Source organism: Eurosta solidaginis, chromosome X (assembly GCF_040869045.1).
Source record: "Eurosta solidaginis isolate ZX-2024a chromosome X, ASM4086904v1, whole genome shotgun sequence".
Classification (NCBI taxonomy): Eukaryota; Metazoa; Arthropoda; class Insecta; order Diptera; family Tephritidae; genus Eurosta; species Eurosta solidaginis.
The window spans coordinates 137675890-137695183 of NC_090324.1; the positions used below are offsets into that span (position 1 = coordinate 137675890).

Below are 19294 nucleotides of genomic sequence, written 5' to 3' on the forward strand. Positions count from 1 at the left end.
ATATAAAGCAGTATATTCAATCATGTGAAAAATGTGCAACTGTTGCTAAAACATTACCAAAAACAACTCTTTCTTCATGGCATAATGCAGAGCATCCGATGCAATGCATTCATATTGATATTGCAGGTCCGGTTAATCAAATTTACTATTTGGTGATAATCGACGCATACTCGAAATGGCCTCAAATATATCAAATTAAGTCGATCACATCATTAAAGATTTTAGAGTGCATTTCAGATTTTACATCACAGTTTCGAAATCCTGAGCTAATTGTCAGCGATAATGGTACACAATTTTCCAGTGAAATGTTTGCGGATTTTTGCAAAAGTCATGGCATCGCTCATACATTCACAGCGCCGTATCACCCGCAGTCGAACGGTCAAGCGGAGCGGTTTGTGGACAGACTTAAGCGAGCTTTAAAGAAATTGGAGGGCGCGGGAACGCCAATCCAACTTTTACAAACGTTTTTGCAAACATATCGCACCACACCCAATCGCAATGCACCGCAAGGGAAATCGCCAGCTGAATTATTCGTTGGGAGAAGACTACGTACAGAGTTCGACATGCTTAAAATTTCGAAGCCATCCAACGAGTCACGTAACGAACACATGGAACAACAGTTTAATAAGCGACATGGAGCTAAAGAAAGAAATTATGAAGTTGGAGATCTAGTTTACGCAAAGTTATATAAACTTAACCAATCTTATTGGGCACCCGGAACAATCATAAAGGTTCTAGGCAAAGTTAACTACGAGGTTAAAATCGAAAACTCTGACATATTTAGAGCGGTAAAATCTCATTCAAACCAGCTTCGACCAAGATTCGTAAAAACACCAAACAACACATTGGATATTTTATATGATTATTTTGAGCTTCCACCTAAGCCAACAACTTCGAATTCCGATTCAACCAATTCAAGAGTTCAAGAAAGTGACATTGCCACAGGGCAAAAGTCAACGCTAAGTAATCCAGCCGAGGAACAGACACAGTCTCCGAATATAGAAATTCCTGTTAACGAATCATTAACAGCAGTTAGAAATGATACACCTACAGATGCTCGAGAGTCAACTACTGAACCACCTGCTGTTTCTCAAGAGTTAAGAAGATCAACGAGACGCAAGAGACCTCCAGATTGGACTCCAGATTACCATCTAACTAAAAGAAAAAGGGATGTTGTTAGATTAAATTCCGAAAATGTTCACTTGTCAAATGTATTTGTATAAGTATCTACTATTGTATTGTGCCGTTCATTTAAATATGTATGTGACATCGCTAATGTATAAATAAGTGTCAAAGGACATAACGTTACATATTCCTTTTCTGTCTGCCGAACATCCAACAACTGGTAATTAAATACGCGGTAAGACTTTATATATTTATTTGTTTTTTATGTAATTATGACCTGTAAATTGTATGTTATTTTATGTTTAATAAAGATTGAGCTACGGCTAACACCCGACAAACATAACAGTATTTAAATGTAATACTTAGAATATATACATGAGACTGGGTCGATTTATTAACCGATATCGCGCCATCGATTTTTCGATAGGATTTGGGCTCAGGAAAAAAAGTTCCACTACGCATACCCGAAAAAATAATTTTCGATCATTGATTGTATAATTTTCATGTATACCAACGTTTTTAGCGGACTTTTTTGGGTCGGACAGGGTATACATATGAAAATTTATTTAGTAGGTCATGAAAAAAACCTTAAAAATCAAAGTCAAAAAAAAGTAAAAAATTAAATTTCTCAAGCCCGACAATTATTTTTTCGAGCCCAAATCCTATCGAAAAATCGATGGCGCGATATCGGTTAATAAATCGACCCAGTCTCATGTATATATTCTAAGTATTACATTTAAATACAATGAAAAACAAGAAAGGAAGGCTAAGTTCGGGTGTAACCGAACATTACATACTCAGTTGAAAGCTACGGAGACAAAATAAGGGAAAATCACTATGTAGGAAAATGAACCTAGGATAACCCTGGAATGTGTTTGTATGACATGTGTATCAAATGGAAGGTATTAAAGAGTATTTAAAGAGGGTGTGGGCCATAGTTCTATAGGTGGACGCCATTTAGGGATATCGCCATAAAGGTGGACCAGGCTGACTCTAGAATTTTTTTGTACGATATGAGTATAAAATGAAAGGTGTTAATGAGTATTTTAAAAGGGAGTGGGCCTTAGTTCTATAGGTGGACGCCTTTTCAAGATATCGCCATAAAGGTGGACCAGGGGTGACTCTAGAATTTGTTTGCACGATATGGGTATCAAATGAAAGGTGTTAATGAGTATTTTAACAAGTAAGGAAGGTTAAGTTCGGGTGTAACCGCACATTACATACTCAGTTGAGAGCTATGGTGACAACATAAAGGAAAATAACCATGTAGGAAAATGAACCGAGGGAAACCCTGGAATGTGTTTGTATGACATGTCTATCAAATGAAAGGCACTAAAGAGTATTTTATGAGGGAGTGGGCCATAGTTCTATAGGTGGACGCCATTTAGGGATATCGCCATAAAGGTGGACCAGGGGTGACCCTAGAATTTGTTTGTACAATATGGGTATCAAAAGAAAGGTGTTAATGAGTATTTTAAAGGGAGTTATCCTTAGTTCCATAGGTGAACGCCGTTTCGATATATCGCCATAAAGGTGGACCAGGGGTGACCCTAGAATTTGCTTGTACGATATGGGTATCAAATTAAAGGTATTAATGAGGGTTTTAGAAGGGAGTGGTGGTAGTTGTATAGGTGGTCGCCTTTTCAGTGATATCGCCATAAAGGTGGACCAGGGGTGACTCTATAATGCGTTTGTACAATATTGGTATCAAACGAAAGGTGTTAATGAGTATTTTAAAAGGGAGTGGGCCTTAGTTCTATAGGTGGAAGCCGTTTCGAAATATCGCCAAAAAGGTGGACCAGGGGTGACTCTAGAATGTGTTTGTACGATTGGGTAAAAAATTAAAGGTATTAATGAGGGTTTTAAAAGGGAGTGGTGGTAGTTCTATAGGTGGTCGCCTTTTCGAGATATCGCCATAAGGGGGACCAGGGGTGACTCTAGAATGCGTTTGTACAATATGGGTATCAAAAGAAAGGTGCTAACGAGTATTGTAAAAGGGAGTGGGCCTTAGTCCTATAGGTGGACGTCTTTTCGAGATATCGCCATAAAGGCGGACCAGGGGTGATTCTAGAATGTGTTTGTACGATATTTGTATAAAATTAAAGGTATTAATGAGAGTTTTAAAAGGGAGTGGTGGTAGTTGTATATGTGAAGGCGTTTTCCAGATATCGACCAAAATGTGGACCAGGGTGACCCAGAACATCATCTGTTGGATACCGCTAATTTATTTATATATGTAATACCTGCCAAGATCCCAAGGGCGTTCGACTTCGCCCTGCAGAACTTTTGTCATTTTCTTCTACTTAATATGGTAGGTTTCACACCCATTTTACAAAATTTTTCTAAAGTTATATTTTGCGTCAATAAACCAATCCAATTACCATGTTTCATCTCTTTTTTCATATTTGGTATAGAACTGTGGCTTTTTTTCATTTTTCGTAATTTTCGATATCGAAAAAGTGGGCGTGGTCATAGTCGGATTTCGTTCATTTTTTATACCAAGATAAAGTGAGTTCAGATAAGTACGTGAACTAAGTTCAGTAAAGATATGTCGATTTTTGCTCAAGTTATCGTGTTAAGGGCCATGCGGAAGGACAGACGGACGACTGTGTATAAAAAATGGGCGTGGCTTCAACCGATTTCGCCCATTTTCACAGAAAACAGTTAACGTCATAAAATCTATGCCCCTACCATATTTCAAAAGGATTGGTAAATTTTTGTTCGACTTATGACATTAAAAGTATCCTAGACAAATTAAATGAAAAAGGGCGGAGCCACGCCCATTTTGAAATTTTCTTTTATTTTTGTATTTTGTTGCACCATATCATTACGGGAGTTGAATGTTGACATAATTTACTTATATACTGTAAAGATATTAAATTTTTTGTTAAAATTGTACTTAAAAAAAAAATTTTTTTTTAAAAGTGGGCGTGGTCCTTCTCCGATTTTGCTAATTTTTATTAAGCGTACATATAGTAATAGGAGTAACGTTCCTACCAAATTTCACCATGATATCTTCAACGACTGCCAAATTACAGCTTGCAAAATTTTAAATTACCTTCTAATTAATACCCTTCCTAAAAGTGGGCGGTGCCACGCCCATTGTCCAAAATTTTACTAATTTTCTATTCTGCGTCATAAGTTCAACCCTCCTACCAAGTTTCATCGCTTTATCTGTCTTTGGTAATGAATTATCGCACTTTTTCCGTTTTTCGAAATATTCGATATCGAAAAAGTGGGCGTGGTTATAGTCCGATATAGTTCATTTTAAATAGCGATCTGAGATGAGTGCTCAGGAACCTACATACCAAATTTCATCAAGATACCTCAAAATTTACTCAAGTTATCGTGTTAACGGACGGACGGACGGACGGACGGACATGGCTCAAAGAAATTTTTTTTTCGATCCTAATGATTTTCATATATGGAAGTCTATATCTATCTCGATTCCTTTATACCTGTACAACCAACCGTTATCCAATCAAACTTCATATACTCTGTGAGCTCTGCTCAACTGAGTATAATAATGGAATATTTGTTTTTGTTTTCAAAGAACCAAACGAGTGAAGCAATGTGACTGCGCCACAGAGTAGAAAAGATCACTTTTTACGGTTATGTTTTTCAGCATAGTTAAAAAAGATCTCTCCACAGTCCACACTCTCTACTATATAGTTGGTAAAAGTAATGTTTCTCTCAATACCTTGCTATTGTTCTATGTTGTTTGGTAAGTCGTTGGTCAAAGAGCAAAGCATAATACAGAGGATTCAACCGATGTGTTAGTTGGTGTCAGACAGTGAATAGGAAATACGCTCACATCATGCTCTTTGGTTTCTTCTCTTTGTTCTCTACGTTGCTTTAGTCCTACGTTATTAACGAAGTATATGTAGAAGAAGAGTGTGCTTTATATATAAGAGTATACACAATTAAAAAATATATAAAAATATATTTTCAGTGGGTGGTTAAGCTGTAGTATATAAGTTGCCTAGAGTTTAACCCTGCTACTTTATTTATTAAAAAATTGAAACGATCAAAAGGCAAGTTTAAACTAAGCTGACCTTAACTGTTGCTTAAATTGACAAAGAAAATTTGGGCAAACATTTTGCCTTCAATGTGGTTAATTAGAAATAGTTGTCGTCTTAAAGAAAAATTTGATAAATAGCGTTATTAAGTACGATATATATATATTGACAATTACTTTAGTAGTATGGTTTCATTTGACTTCAAAAAAGTTTCATGTGAAATGAAAAAAGTTTCATTTAAAATGGAAAAAGTTTCATTTGAAATGAAAAATGTTTTATTTGACACGTGGTGATGTTTGCATTACTAACTACTGGTAAACTAATTTTAGTTGAAAAATAAGTTAGCTTAACAACCTTGTATTTATAACTAATTTAATAAAATCCAGCATAGTGCAGTGTATCACATCCAACGACAAGGCAAACAAAATTGGCTTTTATTCTGAATGTACACAATCAGTTGCGGATTTTTTCAATAAAAAAAGGTTTTTCTAAGCGGGTTCGCCGATCGGTAGTAATTTGGCAAAAACTCCGAGTGTATTTCTGCCATGAAAATCTTTTCAGTGAAAAATTATCTGCCTTGCAGATACCGTTCGGAGTAGACGTAAAACATGTATGCCCCAGTTGTTACTTTTTTTTTTGTAGTAAACTAGATATAAATTTCTCTCCGGAATCCCGTAAAATAATCAGCTGTCAATTAGACTCGTTTAGCAATCACACTACATCTAGCAACTGTGCAAAGCTTTACCCTCTTATTTGCAAACACATTTATATTGCATAAATCTGTGAACACCGATATTGCCGACCCTTCTACATTAAGCTTGTCGCTCCTTCCTCCAGCACTTTCCCAGCACGCTATGCTATGAGAATGTTGTTGATTATGTCTCTAAAGCAGCCAACATCTACCTACTCTACATTGAAGCGTTGTCAAAAACTTTCAAAAAAGAACGCAGATGCAAATTTCTTACGAAGCGTTAATTTAATCTTCCCGTCGAACTTGCTCGATTCGTGAATTTGGCCATATAATATAAAAATTAGGTCGTTTCGTTTTTTCTCAGAGCCGAGACCCAGAAGGACAGCTCGTAGGTCCTAATTCTTCTTCTTCCAATAACCAGCCTTGCAACACTTGTTATTATGTATTTCTTAGGACTCGTTGTCAATATATTTGCAAAATATATAAGGCATGAGAACTAAAAGCTCTGAGGTTTATACACATTAGCTGAAGACTATGACCTGATAGTCCTTGTGGAGACATGGCTTAGTGCAGGGTTTTTTGATAATGAATTTTTTGATAAAACATTTATACAACATCAATCGAAAAAATCGGGGAAACGTTAGTACAGGCCTTTCTCGAGGAGATGGAGTGCTAATATAATAATAAAAATAAAACAAACGGTGAAGGTCGCTTAAATGTTTGCTTCGCGTTTGTAAGAAAAAATAATAGTAAATAACCGCTTGCGAGACGGAGAAGAGTTGGTGCAACCCTAACAACAAGTGCTCGAGGCTATGTACAACAAGGCAGATCAAGAGCAGGCAGGAGTGCGGAGGAATTCAATATCTGGTGATTTGCACAAGCACAGGCCTACTCTGCTGCTGCGCTGCTAGCATCGGCAATACAAACATACACGGAAGCCTGCAGATAAGCTGGGCACGGGTGAGAACACCAAAATTGTCATACCACGCTCTTGCTAAGCTGCCGCTGATAATTTCCTTCTCTATATTGTGTTTTTTGCTTTTTCTCTATCATAAACACAGCGAAAAATATTAGCGCTGGCAAATATTTAATTTATTGATATTAGCGAACGATATAAGAAGCTAAGTGAAAGGTACACAAAGAAAAAGTGGAATACAATAGATAAATTAATTACTTATCAGTGCTGCCACTACGGTAGAATATGTTTTTATATTTATTAACCCATTGAATCACAAAACTGCTGTGTAAAGTTATGGGTGTCAGTTTTACTATTCTAGTTAGTTTAGGAATATAATATTGTTGCATATCTTTGCCATATACTGGAAATATATACATTTCTAATGCCAGCAGAGTGCAACGAATGTACTGCAAAGGTGCTTCAAGTAGATGAGATGATAGCTTGCTCAGGTGGGTGTGGCTATACCTTCTGCTTAAAGTGCAGTAACATCAAAAGAAACGAAATCAGAATAATAAACGACAATATTATTTTGAAATATTTCTGTAACCAATGTGCGTTATCAGATACAAATACAGAATTTGTGAAAAATGAAATAGTAAGGGATTTGTCGAATGAACTTAAAATTGACAACGAGTTGTTAGACAACTTACGTGTAACAAATGAGCATCCAATTTCCATACATTGTTACGCTCAGGGCGCCTCGGCATATGAGAATAAAATTGTTATCAAGTCGAAAAAGAAAGGTAAAAAAGCTAAGGAAACTAAGGAAGCTCTGCAAAAAGTTGTTGAGCCTACTGATGTCCTAGTAAGAAATGTTAAAGAAATAGCTAGTTATATGTATAAAAGGGAAATCTGAATGTCTACTTATTACAGTATCTTATATCCCACCAAATAGTTCCGATAGGGCTTACGAAGATCATGTAGATAATATTATAACGCAGCTCAGAATTTTGTGCGTTTGATATTGGAAACGTTGCTATAGCAAGTATAAGTTTTTGAATTTTTCTTTTTTAAATTTTGTATTGTATTGTAACGAATTTAGTGAAATTCCGCTTATTCCAAATCTTCTGCTATCGTTCGATTCGCTAAACTGTTGAATAAATAACTCCAATATTCAATAATGCAAAAATGGACTTTATTAGACTACTTGAAAGTACTTCACAATAACACTTAACTTCACAACCAATAAAAAAAAATAAATAAATGTAAGGCGCGATAACCTACGAAGAGATCTAAGGCCGAGCTTCTCTTCCAATTTGCTTCGTGCTCCTCTTGATTTTTCCCTACAAATTGGCCGGACGGGACCTACATGTTTTATGCCAACTCCGAACGGCATCTGCAAGGCAGATGAGTTTTCACTGAGAGCTTTTCATGGCAGAAATACAATCGGAGCGCTTGCCAAACACTGCCGAGGGGCGACCCCGCTTAGAAAAATTTTCTTCTAATTGAAAAATCTTATTTCTAAAATTTTGATGTTGCTTTGCCCGGGAGTTGAACCCAGGTGATAGGCGGAGCACGCTACCATCACACCACGGTGGCCGCGCACTTCACAACCAATAGCGCGCTTATATAAAACTGTTTACGGACTACTCAGCTTCTGTTGATTGTATGTCCCTGCCGCGTCGTTCGCATACTTCTAGGCGTTTCTTCTTCTAGAATTTACTACTGGTTTACCAGCTATAAACTTATCAGCTATAAACTACAGATGCACGCTTATAGCTTCTCGTATCGCAATACCTTGCCTAGTTAATCAAGCTAATAGAATGTACTCTCTGATTATTTACAATAAGTTGAAATCAATAATTTTGTAACTACGTTAGAAAAATTCTCGATCTTATATGATCATAGCTATAATTTAATTCGCGTTTAAGGTGCTTATTCCAATAGTATGTTAGGTTGAACTGGCCGGTTCATGAGGACCTCACATAGACTGAATGAGCCCGTACTGTTACCAGAAGTTTGTTTTAACGACCAAACTGAAAAACCCTATCAAAAACCAGGATCTATGTTATAAAAGACCTCCATCCTCTTGGCAAATACTAGAAGCTTCCTTGGACTTAAGCCACTTCCTGCTTCTAGATTTGACAGCTGTATCACTACTAATAGCTTGAGTCTTAGCCTGGCAAGTGCAGGGCACTTGAACAGAACCTGCTCGATGGTTTCCTCCTCCAACCCGCACTTCCTACATCTGCTATCACAGACCAAGCCTAATTTAAAGGCATGTGACGCAGAAGGCAGTGTACAGTCAGAATACCCGTCCTGAGTCTACAGTCCTCTGTTTTTAATGATAGAAGCAACTTTTTTAGTCTAAATTTGAAAGACCCACACATAATCTTTGACACTTTACAGCCCCGCGCTTGAACCCACGCCTTTCCTGCTTGATTATCATGTGTTGCTCTCGTCTTCGCTTAATCTCGCCCAGTCTAATTAGCACGTCTACAGAGCAAGCTTCAAGGGATGCGCCCTTTTTAGCTAGTTCATCTGCTTTTTCTCTCCCATCTATTCGCATATGCCCTGGGACCCAATATAGATGTATGTTTCTCCCTGTCCCGATTCTCTCCAGGGACTGCTTATACTCTAACATGCGTTTAGATGCTGTGCTATGCCAGATTATTGCCTTAATAACTGCTTGACTGTCAATATAAAAGTTAACACGGTTGCAGCTTAAACTATTCTCTTCCAGAGTTTCTACTGCTTTGGTTACGGCCAACATTTCCGCTTGGAAAACGCTACATTAATACGGCAGCCTGTGGGATCTGTTTATTTCCGGATCAGCACAGTATACAGCAGACCCTACTCCTTCCACTACTTTGGAACCATCTGTGTACACATGTATCGCCTCATCCGCCATTTGAGCGCCCCTGCGCCAACCGTCCACCTCTGTTCTGGCAGTCTGTTCGCCTTGTGTTATTCCTGTAATACTGGAACTTAAATTTTGTGAGTTTGGAAATATTGAACAAAATAATGATCTCGATTTCAGTTATAGCCGTTGTGATTTTGCGGTGATCAAATAAAATAAAAAATTGCAAGGCGCGGTAGCCTCCGAATAGATTTTAGGCCGAGCTTCTCTCTCATGCGTCGTGCTCCTTTTAATTTTCCCTAAAAAATAGCGGGAAGGGATCTACATGCTTTATGCCGAATCCGAACGGCATTGATAAGCTTTCATGGCAGAAATACACTCGGAGTGTTTGCAAAATCACTTCCGAGGGGCGTCCCCGAAAGTTGAAAGATTTTGTTTCTAATTTTATGATGGGACTTTGTCCAGGAGTTGAACACAGGACCCTCGGTGTTGAAGGCGAAGTTTTCCACTACCATACCACGGCGGTGCTTAGAAACTTGATATAAGATGTTGATGGGGAATCAAATTTTTTGGAGCGCAATCTGGTTGATTGTTTCCAGTTAATTTAAGGTAATATTCCTCGTTTCCCAGCAAGAGTGTAAAAGTTTCGGTGGTACGCAAAGAGCTTACAGAAACTAAAAAAATTGCCAAATAATTATCACAAACCTTTTTAAAATTCAGAACGTCCTTAACTTAAGAAAACATATTTAAACTATGCGAAAAAGTTTAAATGTCTTAATAAATTTCAATACAATCGATATATTCTACATTTTGAGAATAATATTAAATCGATTCTCTAAATTGTTCTGGAATTTCACTCGTTCCAAGCAATCGGCTTCAAAGATTCCATTGTCTGTATTTTAACAAAGAAAAGAAATCTTGATTAGGCTTAACTGTTTGCGGATTTTTTTAAAGCAAACTTTAATAATAATAATGATAGAAATAGTAATAATAATAATAATAATAACAATAATAATAATAATAATAATAATAATAATAATAATAATAATAATAATAATAATAATAATAATTCACGAAGAGACGAATTCCCACTATTATGAATATGATGGTTGGAGAACAACAAGTACAAACACCCAGCTCCACGAAATACCTCGGGGTGAGGCTAGATAGCAAGCTAACCTTCTCGGAACAATTTCAAGGAGCGTGCGAGAAAACTACACAGACCATAGGATAATTAAGTCGATTAATGGCAAACATAGGCGGGCTAAGGCCATGTATAAGAGAGCTGCTTGCTTCCGCTTCGGAATCTATATTCTTGTACGGTGCAGAAATTTGGGCGGATGCAATGAAATTCCGAAAGTATCGAGCAGCTATTACTTCTGTCCAACGCAGAGGGGCGCTACGAATTACCTCAGCTTACCGCACGGTATCCGCAGACGCAGTTCTTGTTATTGCGGGAACCATACCGATACATATTCTCGCTGAGGAGAGGAAATCAATTTACCACCTCTGGGGAGAAGTACGTAGAGATGTTGCTGCCGCGCAGGCGCGAAAAGATTCTATCCGACGCTGGCAACAGCAATGGAGCTGCAGTACTGCAGGAAAGTGGACCAGGGAACTGATTCCCGAGCTGGAGCCGTGGTTAGAACGGCCACATGGAGAGGTCGACTTCTACATGACACAGTTTTTAAATGGCCACGGCTACTTCCGGGAATACCTCCACAGGATGGGCAAGGTTGAAAATCCGAATTGAATTGGGCTCATAGACGACGTACGCCACACCTTTTTCGAATGCGATCACTTCGCATAGCAACGAAGAAGGGTGGAAGTAACACTACGTGACCTATCCCCGGGCAGTGTCATCCATAAAATGACCTGCGGAAATGACAGATGGGACATGGTCAGCAGATATGCAAGGAATATTCTCCTCGCTAAACGGCCAGATGGTTGCTTAGCTCAATAACGTGAGAGTAGCCAAAGGGCTCACGTAGCGCGCTTCCGTACCCGGAGTTATGCTAAGCGCGGTCCCAGGTGCGGAAAATGGGCGGACCTTGGAGGTTTGGTTTTAGTGGGTAGCCCGTGAAGAAAAAGAAAGAGAGTCCTACACTCGGAGAGGCTCGCTGCTACAGAGAGTAGCACAGAGGCTTATCAACCCGGTAAGTGCATAAAGTATTTCCTCCTTCCACGTAACAAAAAAAAAATTATAATAATAATAATAATAATAATAATAATAATGTGGTGGAGGCTGAGATCAGGTCTCCACCGGGGTCACAAGGTGGCGGATCGTGAACGGCCTCTAGTAGGTTAGCTGCGAATAACCAATAAACAGTCCTCGACCAAGAGCCACCATAGAGGAGGGCGTGGCGCAAAGGGCCACACATACCCAATGAATCTTGGTGGCAGGGCGAGTGGGTGCCGCCCTAAAACTTCAATAAGCATTCTCAGGATCGATTCCAGTAAGATCCTGATGGCGACAACTGGAAAAATTTTAAGGAAAATTTGCTATGGGCTGGCGTGGGCCGTATTCTACCATCTTAGTAGCCGAAAGTGACACCTCGTCGAAACGGCTGGTGGGCTAATATCGTATTCGCTATCGTCTCGTTAAAACCTTGGCAGGTTTCCAAGTACGTTCGAGGCCACGTCACCATTAAGTTGGCGGTGCAGGCTCAGTTGAGATGACTCCTGACTTACGCCGGATTCTGGCTCTGAAAACAGACTCTCATAAGGACCTGTGTCAACCCTTGCGTGGCCTCCCTGCGCATGCAAAGATAACCACGGGAATCTAAAACGGCGACTGCACATCCGTCGGAGACAGCGACTTGGAGCGGAGACGCAACTGAAAAGAAATGAGCCAAACAATTGAAATGCGAGGAAGTAACGATCTTAATGATAGCGGCGTAGCCTTTTTTCAAAGGAGCAGCAAGTTGCTCCGATCGCCGGTGTTAAAAGCCTCTACCAATGCGACAATAGCACCCTCAGGGAAACAAAGTGGCGGGTAGGCAACGACCAGGGGCACCCCACGGCGAACGCAAGAGGGGGACAAAAGCTAGAGCAAACATCAGGAAAGTAGATGCCACCCCATCTAGCCCTGGACAGCAAGGTGATGGCAATGACGGGCGGGAAACCTTCGTATGCGGTGCAACACCGGGGAGGACAAGTCAACTTGACCTCATCGAGTATGCAAGGATGGTGCAGCGAAGCATGCAGGTAGCTGCGGCCAAACGGAAAAATGTTTCGATGGGCATAAAGAACGGCATGGCTCAACTCGAAGGGCCACTGAGTCGCATGCGCTCTTTATTAGAGGATAAAAGCGCAGAGTACACCGAACCGAAAGCGGCTCGTGGGAAAAAAAGATCACGAACGAACTCTGGCTCACAACCGGGGGCCTCGAAGGCCAAGAAAAAGTGTGATGAGGGTTCTGCGAAGACAAAATCGGGCGACGCCTGGACGACCATACGGAACCGGAAGGCCAAACCCCGGCTGAGAAAAACAAAAGACATCACCTGGGCAAGCCAAGAAGGCAAAAAGAAAAGGCAAGCCCAGAAACAGACGGGCCGCAACTTTCGTAGTTAGACCAGCCCAGGGAAAGAACTACGCCGAGGTCGTAGGAGCCATCCGGGGCGAGCTTCGGCCTGAAGATACAGGGACCGTCATACGCTCCGTCCGAAAAACCAAATCCGCGGGTGTACTTATCCAAACTGCACGTTGCGGCGATAAATCAGCGTTCAACCAAGCGATAGGAAGCGCTGTTGGAGAAGCGGGTGAAACCAAGCAGCTTACACGGCCAATGCGGATAGAGGTGCTGGGCATGGACTGCCTGGCAACCGCTGAAGAAGTTGCCGAGGCTGTTAGGAAAGCTGCTGGCGGGGAAATGACGGGACATGCCTATGTGTCTATTTTCTTGGCAAACCAGTGTGAACAGAAGATGGCAGCCATTGAAGTGGACGAAGCAGTTGGCATCCTTTTACTAGCCAAGGGCAAGATCTGTATCGGCTGGCTGCAATTTAGGCTTAGACAGAGGGTAGACTGCTTCAGGTGTCTAGGCTACGGACACCGAGAAGCAGACTGAATGACTCACGTACGAAGCCGTGCTCTCGGAAACGGCTACGTACGCGTAACAGTGGCGCACACCACACTAGTGAGCTGCTACATGTCTCCAAATGATCCAATTCAAGGGTTTAAAGATAAGCTTGAACTACTTGAAGACGATTTGCGTGATGAAACGGGTAACGTGGTCGTCGCTGGAGATTTCAATGCTAGGGCTGTTGAGTGGGGAATGCCCCAGACTAACTCCAGAGGAAGGCTAGTGCTAGAAATGGCTGCCCGACTTGGATTGGTCATTTGAATACCGGCAAGGCCCCGACATATCGGCACCCAGGCTTTGGACACTCTATCCCTGATATTACATTAGTATCAGAAAACCTGCTGTCAAAGGCGGCTGGATGGAGGGTGATGGAGGATCTCACGGGTAGTGACCATAACTACATCAACTTCCATCTTAATGACTCAGGGCAAAGTCGGACAGGGAGACCGCGCCGTATGAAAACAAAATTGGACGCCTTTAAGGTTGACGCTGCAAAGTTCTCCGCTGTTGTACAAGCGAGCGCACGACAGACAGTCGACAGTGCCCGAGCGGCGAAGACTACGGTAGAAGCCACCATGCGTTGCCTGAATCACGCATTCAAGACCTCAATGCCATGAAAAGGGCCAAGGAGAGGTAAGAAACAAGTGCACTGGTGGAGTAGCGAAATCGCCGAACTATGCAGGGTATGCCAGAGAATGCAAAGGCTGGCAACCCGCGCACGCAGCAGGCCTGACGCGCTAGAGCATGCGGAGGCATACAAAAGAGCAAAAAAGGTTATCTGTGCCGCTATAAAGCAAAGAAAACTTAATAGCTGGAAAAAGCTTTGCAAAGAAGTTGATCGTGATCCTTGGGGACAAATGTATAAAATAGTAATGGGGAAATTCCGCCCACCGAACCAAACGATGGATGAGGGAAAGATGCGAAGTATAGTAGATGCTCTGTTCCTCACTCGCACAAGGAGAGAGGGTGACCACGTCGCCCACGAAAACCACGACATGCAGACGTTCAGTGGAGGTGAGCTAAAAGCGGCCTTACACAGAATGAAGCCCGGTAAGGCGCCAGGACAGGATGGGATACCAGCTGAAGCAATAAGACTGGCTACTAAGAGCAGTCCTGAGTTACTGCTGCATATGTATAACAAATGCCAGGAAGCCAGGATCTTTCCTACAAGGTGGAAGACAGCGCACCTCGTGCTAATCTCGAAAGGCAAGGGAGACCCGAACTCCCCTTCGTCTTTTCGACCATTATGCATGCTCGACACGGCCGGGAAAATGATGGAGAGCCTGCTTAAACAACGGCTGGTAGCAGCCATTGAAGATGGAGGAGGTCTGCCCCATCGGCAGCATGGGTTCCGGAAAGGTCACTCCACAATAGATGTCATAGCCGAGGTTATAAATGCGGTAAGGACAGCCGAAACCGCGTGCCACCAAGCTAGGTCGGTTGTCTTACTGGACACGCTGGACGTGAAAAATGCCTTTAATTCCTTCTGGTGGGACGACATGCTCGATGCGCTTAAACACTCTTTCAAGGCACCTCTTTATCTATTAGCCATATTAAGGGACTACCTAAAAGATCGCTGGCTCACGTAGGAAACAAACCAAGGTCATATAAAGGTGAGGATAACAGGCGGAGCAGCCCAGGGATCGGTGTTAGGTCCCGACCTCTGGAATGCTTCGTATGACAGCCTCCTTCGCTTGCACATGCCAGAAAGTGCTTTTCTTGTCGCTTTCGCAGACGACGTGGCTGCCGCAATTACAGCACGGAACTGCGAGCTGGCGCAGCTTAAACTAAACCAAGTAATGCGCAGTGTAAATAGATGAATGTGTGACCATGGACTTCAGCTCGCGACAGCGAAAACTGAGATCGTAATCCTCACGAAGAGACGAATTCCCACCATTATGAATATGATGGTTGGAGAACAACAAGTACAAACACGCAGCTCTACGAAATACCTTGGGGTGAGGCTAGATAGCAAACTAACCTTCTCGGAATACTTTCAAGGAGCCTGTGAGAAAACTGCACGGAACATAGGATACTTAAGCCGATTAATGGCAAACACAGGCGGGCAAAGGCCATGTATAAGAAAGCTGCTTGCTTCCGCTTCGGATTCTATACTCTTGTACGGTGCAGAAATTTGGGCGGATGCAATGAAATTCCGAAAGTATCGAGCAGCTATTACTTCTGTCCAACGCAGAGGGGCACTAAGAATTGCCTCAGCTTACCGCACGGTATCCGCAGACGCAGTTCTTGTTATTGCGGGAACCATACCGATACATCTGCTCGCTGAGGAGAGGAAATCAATTTACCACCTCCGAGGAGAAGTACGTAGAGATGTTGCTGCCGCGCAGGCGCGAAAAGATTCTATCCGACGCTGGCAACAGCAATGGAGCTGCAGCACTGCAGGCAAGTGGACCAGGGAACTTTTTCCCGAGCTGGAGCCATGGTTATAACGGCCACATGGAGAGGTCGACTTCTACATGACACAGTTTTTAAGCGGCCACGGCTACTTCCGGGAATACCTCCACAGGATGGGCAAGGTTGAGAATCCGAATTGCTTATACTGTGGGCTCATAGACGACGTACGCCACACCTTTTTCGAATGCGATCACTTCGCACAGCAACGAAGAAGAGTGGAAGTAACACTAGGCGACCTATCCCGGGCAGTGTCATCCATAAAATGACCTGCGGAAATGAAAGATGGTACATGGTCAGCAGATATGCAAGGAATATTCTCCTCGCTAAACGGCAAGATGGTTGCTTAGCCCAATAACGTGATAGTAGCCAAAGAGCTCACGTAGCGCGCTTCCGTGCCCGAAGTTATGCTAAACGCGGTACCAGGTGCGGAAAATGCGCGGGCCATGGGAGGTTAGGTTTTAGTGGGTAGCCCATGAAGAAAAAGAAAGGGAGTCCTACACTCGGAGAGGCTTAACAACCCGGTTAGTGCATAAAGCATTTCCTCCTTCCACGTAACAAAAAAAAAAAATAATAATAATAATAGTAATAATAATAATAATAATAATGGTAATGGTAATAATAATAATGATAATGATAATAATAATAATGGGGTGGAGGCTGAGCTCAGGGCTCCACCGGGGTCACAAACTGGCGGATCGTGAATGGCCTCTAGTAGGTTAGCTGTGAATAACCAATAAACAGTCCTCGACCAAGAGCGACCATAGAGGAGGGCGTGGCGCAAGGGGCCACACATACCCAATGAATCTTGGTTGCAGGGCGAGTGGGTGCCGCCCTAAAACTTCAATAAGCATCCCCAGGATCGAGTCCAGTAAGATCCTGATGGCGACAACTGGAAAAATTTTAAGGAAAATTTGCTATGGGCTGACTTGGACCGTATTCTACCATCTTAGTAGCCGAAAGTGATACCTCGTCGAAACGGCTGGTGGGCTAATATCGTCTTCGCCTTCGTCTCGTTAAAACCTTGGCAGGCTTCCAAGTACGTTCGAAGCCACGTCACCATTAAGTTGGCGGTGCAGGCTCAGTTGAGATGACTCCTGGCTTACGCCGGATTCTGGCTCTGAAAACAGACCCTCATAAGGACCTGTGTCAACCCTCGCGTGGCCTCCCTGCGCATGCAAAGATAACCACGGGAATCTAAAACGGCGACTGCACATCTGGCGGAGACAGCGGCTTGGAGCGGAGACGCAACTGAAAAGAAATGAGCCAAACAATTTAAATGCGAGGAAGTAACGATCTTAATGATAGCGGCGTAGCCGTTTTTCAAAGGAGCAGCTAATTGCTCCGATCGCCGGTGTTAAAAGCCTCTATCAATGCGACAATAGCACCAGCAGAGAAACAAGGTGGCGGGTCAGCAACGGCCAGGGACACCCACGGTGAACGCAAGGGGGGACAAAAGCTAGAGCAAACAGTAGGAAAGTAGATGCCACCCCATCTACCGCTGTAAAGCAAGGTGATGGCAATTACGGGCGGGAAACCTCCGTATGCGGTGCAACACCGGGGAGGACTAGTCAAGTTAATCTCCTCGAGTATGCAAAAGTGGTGCTGCGCAGCATGCAGGCTGCTGCTGCCAAACAGAAAAATGTGTCGAACGGCATGGCACAACTCGAAGAGAGAGTCGCAAGCGCTCTTTATTAGAGGGTAAAAGCGCAGAGTACATCGAACCGAAAGCAGCTCGTGGGAACAAAAGCAGCAACTCTGGCTCACAACCGGGGGCCACGGAGGCCAAGAAAAAGTGCGATGAGGGTTCTGCGAAGACAATCTCGGGCGACGCCTGGACGACCGTACGGAACCGGAAAGACAAATCGCGCCCTGAGAAAGAACAAAAGACACAACCTGGGCAAGCCAAGAAGCAAAAAGAAAAGGCAAGCCCAGAAATAGACGGGCCGCAACATTTGTAGTTAGACAATCCCAGGGAAAGGACTACGCCGAGGTCGCAGGAGTGTAGTGTAAACAGCCAACAATTTAATCCCAAATATTTAAATCAGTCTAATATGCTAACCTGCTACAAAAATAGTCTAAATGTTCATCAACACATAAATATGCATTTGAGAATTAATGCTGACACAGCCACTAAAGCTTTTATATGGCGATCCTGCCTATGATTCTGGTGGCTGATTTTTCAGCCTAATTTCATAGCTGGCAAGGATACGCCTTTTATATGGCGATCCTGTCTATGATGCTACTGGCTGAATTTTCAGCCTAATGTCATAGCTGGCAAGGATTTTACTGGCTGATTACAGCCTAAGCCTTGTAAAAGAAGCAAATGATGTTTAACAATTTTTACGATAATTTACGGGCTTTATAATCGAACTGATGCAGGAGCACTAGATATGACCAATTTGGAGCACTCAAGAATGACACCAATTAGCAATTTATATAATAAAACTGATGCAGGAGCAGTGAATACGACCAATTTGGAGCACTCAAAAATGATGCCATTTAGCAATTTTTATGATAATTTACGGGCTTTATAATCGAAATAATGCAGGAGCAGTGGACCACATCAGGAATAAACTGGCAACTTAAGTATAATACGTATATTAAATTAGTTTTAACAATTTAAAAATTATTGTTAGGCAGGAAAAATATACGGGCAACCTAGCGGCTGCCTATTGACAAGCAAAAATTCAAATTTCTGTTGTAAAAACTTTTTGTTAGTAATTATTGAGCTATGTTCCCAGAAGAGGACATACAAAATCAAAATCAAGTGCTTAGGTCGTTTTCATAAAACTCCTTAAATGTGAAAAAAAATTTTTTTTTTGAAATGTTTAATGATGTTTTACCAAAATACAAAAAGAGAAAAGAAAATGAAAACAAGTAAGGAAGGTTAAGTTCGGGTGTAACCGAACATTACATACTCAGTTGAGAGCTATGGTGACAACATAATGGAATATAACCATGTAGGAAAATGAACCGAGGGAAACCCTGGAATGTGTTTTTATGACATGTCTATCAAACGAAAGGCACTAAATAGTATTTTTGAGGGAGTGGGCCATAGTTCTATAGGTGGACGCCATTTAGGGATATCGCCACAAAGGTGGATCAAGGTTGACTCTAGAATTTTTTTGCACGACATGGGTATCAAATGAAAGGTGTTAATGAGTATTTTAAAAGGGAGTAATCCTTAGTTCCATAGGTAGAA

The 19294-nt window shown here is 42.0% G+C and overlaps 1 protein-coding gene across 1 annotated transcript in view; it reads right to left on the minus strand.

Moving 5' to 3' along the window:
• Positions 1-19294, minus strand: part of LOC137235482 (calcium-dependent secretion activator-like) — a 3515579-nt gene that overhangs the window by 2371106 nt on the left and 1125179 nt on the right. The gene's annotated exons all lie outside the window — the stretch shown is intronic.